We start from the raw sequence: 8487 nt of genomic DNA, 5'->3' as shown, positions 1-8487 counted from the left end.
AAATAGTTTTCTTTAACTATTCCCGCCCCATTTTTTTTAAAAAAAAGATTGCAATACATTGATTTTTATTTTTATTTCGTTGTGGTTTTTTTTTTTTTTGCACAAAAATCGAAGCAATAGAAAAAAGTCACCTGATTTCTCAGGAAAGACCTTCATGATGTTTGAATAACAATTCCCGAAGAGCCACTGCCAAAGCAGCATTTGTCACTTTGAAGTGTCAGGACAGTGCAAAGGAAGTTTTGCATCTTAAAAGCTTTGCCTCCTGATTGCATTCAAACCTGAAATGTGCTCAAACAACTCCATCCCTGCCCTAACCCAGTTGCTCACACTTTGAATTTTCAGGATGATTTACACGCTGAAGGTCTTCCTAAATGTTATCTCCGAAGGTTAAATAAAAGCAAAATTTAGTAACACTGAACAATTACTGAAAACTTTGGCTATTTATGTACTTGCATTACATACCAGCATTTTTTTTTTAAACACAATGGCATTAAGATACTCTAATAAAGTATTTAAAAATAAAAAGTTAGACTGAGAAGCAATTCTGTCCCAGGCAGGGTCACCTAGCTGGAACAAGGGGTGACTTTTACAGTTGTCTTGTCCAGAAAAGTCTCCAGTGTAGGAAGTTTCAGACACTCACTACAACATAACTTTGCCTCTTGAAATTTGTAATATATATATATATATATATATATATTTATATATATTTATAGAGAAAAGGAAAAAAAATGCAACTCTGTTCTGGAAAGAGCCACTGGAAATGTTCCCCCTTTCTGCTGCTTTCAGGGGAGTTTTCCCCACTGATTGTTCTGGAAATCCCAGCCAGGTACAACTGGGAAAGGTAAAACTCCAGCCCAGAGTTCCAGAGGGATGGATCTGCTCCGAGCTCCCCAAAAATCTGCCAAGAACCCAGCTCAGCCTGAAAATTCCAGCAAGGAACCCACCCCAAAATCACCTTCCCAACCCAGGGGTGCACTGCAGGAATGAACAGGACAACACATGCAGCAGAGCTGGGTGGGACTGGCTATAAAAATTGATTTAAATTGATTTAAATCCCTCCAAGACACAAAAAACTGCCCAGCCCAACCCAGGGAAGCTGCAGCAGCTGCCAAAATCACCTTCCCAAACCAGATGTGCACTCCAGGAATGAACAGGACAACGCACACAGCTGGATGGGGGAGCTAAAAATTGATTTAAATTGATTTCAATGGATTTAAATTGATTTAAATGGATTTAAATCCCTCCAAGACACAAAAAGCTGCCCAGCCTAGGGAAGCTGGAGCAGCTGCTGCTGGATGTGTGTGCTGATTCCCAGGATTTGGGCCTCCCAGAATTCCTGCTGGTAAAGGATGATGATGAATTCCAGCTGCCCTGATCTCCTTTAGGGGACACGACCACTGTGTGTTTCCCTGGAATTTTTTTTTTTTCTCCTTTTTTTTTTTTCAGCTTTATTATTCCAAATCAACTTCTCAGCTCTAAAAAACAGAGGGGAAGAAGCATTAAATGTGCTACTGTACCCATCACAAAGCACTGTGACGTACATAAGGCCATCTGGTAACACTGCAACAGGCTACAAAACAGGTTGGAAAAGGGAATTTTAGGATCTTTTTTCAAAGCTACAAAGAATAAATCTCAACCCTGTTCACAGAGAATGAAACGTTTCCAAAGTATATTTTATATAGAAAAAACTGTGCAACTGAACAACGGCACAATAACAAAAACAAAAAAAAAATAAAAGTCAACACAATTCTAGGAAGCAGTTTTAAAGCTTGGAGGGGGTTAGGACATGCTAGGGAAAAAATAAAAATAAAAATTAAAATAAAAATACAGCCCCAAAAGCCATCCCAAGGAGCTGAGAGCAAAGCCAGGGGTTGGGAAATGGGAGCCCCCCACACCCCAGCACACAGCAACACTCCAGGAACCATGCACAGCCTTCCTAAAACACAGAAAAATCACCCTAAAGGAAAGGAAAAAAAAATAAAATCAAAACAAACAACAACAGCTTCCAGTTATTGGTACAGCACTGCTGAAATGGGCTCTGCAATCAGCCGCAGCCTCTCCTGACTGGCTCCTCTCAGATCCCTGATTTCCAAAGGCTCAGGATTCTCCTGCTCCACCCCTGATTGAGATGAAAACCTCCCACAACACAACCTCGCCGAGAAATCTTTGCAATCAACCCCAAACTTTTGTTCCATGCACACAAAACTACTCAAAACCACATTTAAAACACTTTTTTTTTCCCCTTTTTTTTCACGAGATGTGGCAACCAACGACGTCAAAAATAAACCTTTGGCAACTGACGAGTGCAGGATTGATTTGAGGGCTAAAAGAGAAGAAAACACCCCAAAAAAAAACTTCCCAAGGGAGTGCAAAATATTTCAAAGTGGCCACTGCAGAGTGCACAATCTGCTCAGAGGGAGGATGGGGATATTTATGTGGGTTTTTGGGAACACATCCTGCCAGGCATGACCCACGTGTGCTCCAGGCAGACTTCAACACTGAGGAATCTAAAAACCAAAAAAAATTACAATTTTTCAGCTCTGAGTGTGCTTCTCATCAGGGCCTGGAAGAGCTCCACAAGCAAAATCTGCTGCTTTCTTTGGGAGGTGGAAACAAATTTTTTTTTTTTTTTGCTGGGTTTAGGGTGGTTTTGTTCCAAAATAATTTATAGGAAGCAGATATTCTGTTGTTCCAACAGGGAAGTGTTGGAATATCCAGGGATAAACAGGCCTTGCCCACCTGTGGTCAGACAGAAAAACAACCTGCAGGGAACACATTTTTTCTGATTCCTGCTTGTTCCTGGCATAAAAGGCAGGAATAAAATCCAGGATTTTAGAATAAAAACAGGATTTACTGACACCAAACCCAAAATTTCACCTTTCTGCTCCAAGGCCTTCAGGGAATCCTGACAAAAAATGGGCAGCACTGCCCTCGTGGCTCCTCTGTTTTGCCCTCCTGAGTAAAATCAGTCAGGTTTTAAATTAAAATTGCTCTGGAGGAAGATTTGGTTCCATTCCCAAGGATTTCTCTGTGCCCAGAGCCACCTCTCCCCTCCCCAGTGGAATTCTGTGCCCCAAAAATCATCAGGCATGAACAGGACAACACTGGCACACAGGGCTGGATGGGACTGGCTATAAAATTGATTTAAATTGATTTAAAATCCCTCCAAGACACAAAAAAACTGCCCAGCCCAGCTCAGGGAAGTTGGAGCAGCTGCCAAAATCACCTTCCCAAACCAGATGTGCACTCCAGGAATGAACAGGACAACGCACACAGCTGGATGGGGGAGCTAAAAATTGATTTAAATTTATTTAAATGCATTTAAATGGGTTTAAATCCCTCCAAGACACAAAAAAGCTGCCCAGCCCAGGGAGTTTGGAGCAGCTGCTGCTGGATGTGTGTGCTGATTCCCAGGATTCTGGCCTCCCAGAATTCCTGCTGGAAAAAGATTCACCCCCAGATGAATTCCAGCTGCCCTGATCTCGCACAGGACTGCTTGCTGTGTCTCCCTAGAATTTTCTTTTTTTTTAATTTTTTCCCAGCTTTGTTATTCCAAATCAACTTCTCAGCTCTAAAACCAGAGGGGAAGGAGCATTCCCCAAGGCAAAGGGACATAAAACTTTTGGGATTAACTGCATTTGACCCCAAAATCTTCCCCTCCCCTGGATCTGCTCCCACTCAACAGCCACTGCTAATTGCTGCTTAATTAACTCCCAATCAACCCACAAACGCCTCTGGTTAGGCAGCACCAGCCTCATCAAACATCCTGAGTGAATATTCAAGAATTTTGGGCTCTTGTGCCTCTTGCAAAACCCCACTCTGATTTTTAAGACAAAACCCACCCCATCCCACCACCTCAGAGGCCAAAAGGTCTCTTGTTTTCTTTTTTTTTTCCTCATTTCTACTCTTCCAAATCCAGATTCTATTCCTCACAGAGCTGAGAAAGGAAACAAACCAAAACAGTCACCCAAAACTCAGAAGTTTTTAAGTCCCTGTGGATTTTAACAACACTCCCTGCCCTACTGGCTGAGGCTGATTTCCAGAGCTGACACTGACATGGACTGAAAATAAATCTGCCTTAAAAATGGGAGAGGTTCAACTGCAGAATCAACATTAGAAACCCAAAACGTTCTGTTTGTGAGACAGCTGAGGTCTGAAAATGCATCAGAGGAGGAAATGATCCCAACCAAAGCCTTTCTGTGCTCACACACCACCCAGCACCCCCAAAGATTCCATGGATAATGAAGCCTGGGGATGCTATAAGTGAAAAAATAAGGAATTGTCCGACCCCAGGGATTTTACCCCAAAGATTCCATGGATTCTGAAGCTTTGGGATGCTCCAAGTGAACAAAAAAAAAAAAAAAAAGGAGTTGTCCAACCCCAGGGGTTTTATCCCTTCCTGACCTATTGCAAACCAGAGCTTGAATGTGCCAAAATCTGGCACTGAATCTGCCAAATGTGCCAAAATCTGGCACATTTTATCCCAAAGACTCCACGGATAATGAAGCCTGGAGATGCTAAAGTGAAGAAAAATAAGGAATCATCCAACCCCAGAGATTTTACCCCAAAGATTCCATGGATTCTGAAGCCTGGAGATGCTCCAAATGAAAATAAGGAATTGTCCAACCTCAGGGATTTTATCCCAAAGATTCCAAGGAACCTTGGGATGCCCTAAGTGAAAATAAAGAATTGTCCAACCCCAGGGGTTTTATCCCTTCCTGACCTATTGCAAATCAGAGCTTGAATGTGCCAAAATCTGGCACTGAATCTGCCAAATGTGCCAAAATCTGGCACATTTTATCCCAAAGATTCCATGGATAATGAAGCCTGGAGATGCTTAAGTGAAGAAAAATAAGAAATCATCCAACCCCAGAGATTTTACCCCAAAGATTCCATGGATTCTGAAGCCTGGAGATGCTCCAAATGAAAATAAGGAATTGTCCAACCTCAGGGATTTTATCCCAAAGATTCCAAGGAACCTTGGGATGCCCTAAGTGAAAATAAAGAATTGTCCAACCCCAGGGGTTTTATCCCTTCCTGACCTATTGCAAATCAGAGCTTGAATGTGCCAAAATCTGGCACTGAATCTGCCAAATGTGCCAAAATCTGGCACATTTTATCCCAAAGATTCCATGGATAATGAAGCCTGGAGATGCTTAAGTGAAGAAAAATAAGAAATCATCCAACCCCAGAGATTTTACCCCAAAGATTCCATGGATTCTGAAGCCTGGGGATGCTCCAAGGGAAAATAAGGAATTGTCCAACCTCAGGGATTTTATCCCAAAGATTCCAAGGAACCTTGGGATGCCCTAAGTGAAAATAAAGAATTGTCCAACCCCAGGGGTTTTATCCCTTCCTGACCTATTGCAAACCAGAGCTTGAATGTGCCAAAATCTGGCACTGAATCTGCCAAATGTGCCAAAATCTGGCACATTTTATCCCAAAGATTCCATGGATAATGAAGCCTGGGGATGCTCAAAGTGACAACAAGGAATTGTCCAACTCCAGGGATTTTACCCCAAAGATTCCATGGATTCTGAAGTTTTGGGATGCTATAAGTGAAAAAATAAGGAATTGTCCAACCCCAGGGGTTTTATCCCTTCCTGACCTATTGCAAACCAGAGCTTGAATGTGCCAAAATCTGGCACTGAATCTGCCAAATGTGCCAAAATCTGGCACATTTTATCCCAAAGATTCCATGGATAATGAAGCCTGGGGATGCTCAAAGTGACAACAAGGAATTGTCCAACTCCAGGGGTTTTACCCCAAAGATTCCATGGATTCTGAAGTTTTGGGATGCTATAAGTGAAAAAATAAGGAATTGTCCAACCCCAGGGGTTTTATCCCTCCCTGACCTATTGCAAACAGAGCTTGAATGTGCCAAAATCTGGCACTGAATCTGCCAAATGTGCCAAAATCTGGCACATTTTATCCCAAAGATTCCATGGATAATGAAGCCTGGGGATGCTCCAAGAGAAAATAAGGAATTGTCCAACTCCAGGGATTTTATCCCAAAGATTCCATGGATAATGAAGCCTGGGGATGCTCCAAGAGAAAATAAGGAATTGTCCAACCTCAGGGATTTTATCGCTCCCTGACCTATTGCAAACAGAGCTTGAATGTGCCAAAATCTGGGCACAGGAATTGCATCCCCTGCTGAGGACAGGTCTGAAACAAAGCTCTAAACCTAAAGCTGCTGCTAAAAAAAAAAAACAACCCTAAAATTCCTCCATCACCCTCTTTTAACCAGGATCACCCTCCCAGGAATGACAGAACATCAAGGGCTCCATAACCATGGGACATTTTTCTGCTTCCATGAGCTGCTCCTGCCAGGAACCCTGGAAATCCAGGATCCCAAACAGAGGCAGGCAGCAGCAGCAGCAGCTCCCCACGGAAAAATAAACCAACAACAAAGAGATTTCCAGAAGCAAGACACGAGTTCAGCTTCCAGGATTCCCTAAATCCCACCAGTTTTTTTGAATCTTTGGGTTCCATGTGTGACCAGCATGAGGGGTTTATTCCCAAATCCAGGAGCTGGGGAAGGTGCTGGGTTCTTATCTCCTACCAAAATTCTTTGACCTTCCACATAACCCAAGCCAGCCAGGCACAAACTGATGCAAAAATCACCAAACATTCCACAAAACCAAAGCTACTCCAGCAACAGGAACCTAAGAAAAAAAGCTTCTGTAATGCTGCATTTTTTAAATTTTTTTTTTTTGCTTTTTTTTAAATCACCACGGTACAGAACTAAAACAGAACCTACTCTAACCCCACCTGCCTTAGGCTAAATTAAAAACAAATTGTGAGGAGCTGCACAAAAGTGCTCCTGAAGTGACCTAAAGAACCAGCAGGTGACAGAGGGAGCCTCTGTCAGGAATGTGACCCAGGAAAAGCTGGCAGCTCCCTTTGGAACGAGGAAATATTCCCTTCAGTGACCTGAAAACTGCAGTGGAGAAAAGGCAGCAAAAGCTGCTCCTCTCCCTTTTCCATCATCCTGTCCACACTGATTTTTTTCCTGCCTCATTTTTTTGGTTTTTTTTCCTGTTTTACCTGGTGGAAACTTTCCCATCCAGGCTGCATTTCCACAGGAAAACCTGGATCTCTGTGGCACAGCAATTTTGGGAAGCTTCTTGGAGAGGAGCAGGAGCCCACAAAGAACATTTATTTTTTTGGGCTTGACCCTCTGCCCAAAGCTATAAAAGCTCACAAAGAATTAAGTGCACAAATTTTCAACAGCTAAACTTGGCTTTTTTCCACAAGGGGAACAAGGGGGAAGGGAAGCAATTAAATTGCAAGTTTTTAGTGCTCATTCATGAATTTTCAATTAGAATCCCAGCCTGCAAATGTCAAAAGTCCAAGTATTTGGTAGGCATAAAATTGGCCAACCTGAACCAAGCAAAGTGCTGCTATTTATACATAGCTCTAGAAACTTCCCAGAGCAGGCTCCAAACTTGCAAACCAAAATAAAAAAAATTCCAGATGCCTGCTCTTCATGATCACCTGCAGCTTCGCTTCTGCATTTCAAAAATAAAAAATAAAATTGAAAAAAAAAAAAATAAAGGTCAATATTGCACATTCTAAGAGCTGCTGGTGCAGGAATTTCCTCCTGCATCTGCTGATGTCTGAATGTGAAGCATTTTTTGCCTCTGACAGGAGCCAACAGGAAGACAGGTCACTCCATGAGCTCACTCCCTGCTTCTCCACCTGAAAAAGGAATATTTTTTTTCTCCCACTTTTCCCCTGGGCAGGTGAACAATGCCCCAAAAAAAACCCAAAAATGTTCCACCCACCTGTCCCAGGTGTCACATCAGGAACGCACAAAAGTGGTTTGTTTTTTTCTCAATGTCAGGATATAGAAAGGGAACATCACTGCAGGAAAAGAAAAGTCCTGGGTGTTGTGGCTTTTAAAGGGAATTCCAAGCCTGCAAAAGTGGTAGAAGGAAAAAAACCAAAAAAACCTCTGGAAAAGTTTGAGTTCACCACTTCTCCACGGAATAGGTGCAGTATTTACAGCAAACTCTGTCAGCTCCTCGTGCTGGACAGGGGAAAATCTTCCTCTGCTCGTGGCAGCTCGGAGGATGCTGAAGCAAAGAGATGTCTCCATCTGTTTTCTGGGAATATTTTATGGGGAAGATCCTCTGCCAGCCCCAACTCAAAGGCAGAAGTTGCTGCCTGACATCAGATGCCCCGAATGTGGAAGGACACGGAGCCACAGCCCAACACACCCAGACTGAGGGGCTCAGAGAGCAGCAGCTCTCATTTTTTCACCCCTCAGTTTTCTTAAAAGGCCTCCTGAGGTGTAAAAAAAACCCACCTACAAATTCCATCTCGCCTCCAAACGGCTCTGGAAAACAATCCTGCATCATTAATCCAGGGCACCAAGGAGGTGAAAACAGATTTACCACGAGGTTAAACCCCATGGAACCCCTCAGCCTGGTTTGGGGCCAAAAAAAAAACCAAACCAAAATCAACAGCTCCACTGCAAAA

The sequence above is a fragment of the Camarhynchus parvulus genome, chromosome 26 (genome assembly GCF_901933205.1).
Source record: "Camarhynchus parvulus chromosome 26, STF_HiC, whole genome shotgun sequence".
Lineage (NCBI taxonomy): Eukaryota > Metazoa > Chordata > Aves > Passeriformes > Thraupidae > Camarhynchus > Camarhynchus parvulus.
Note: the sequence above shows the minus strand (reverse complement) of the source record.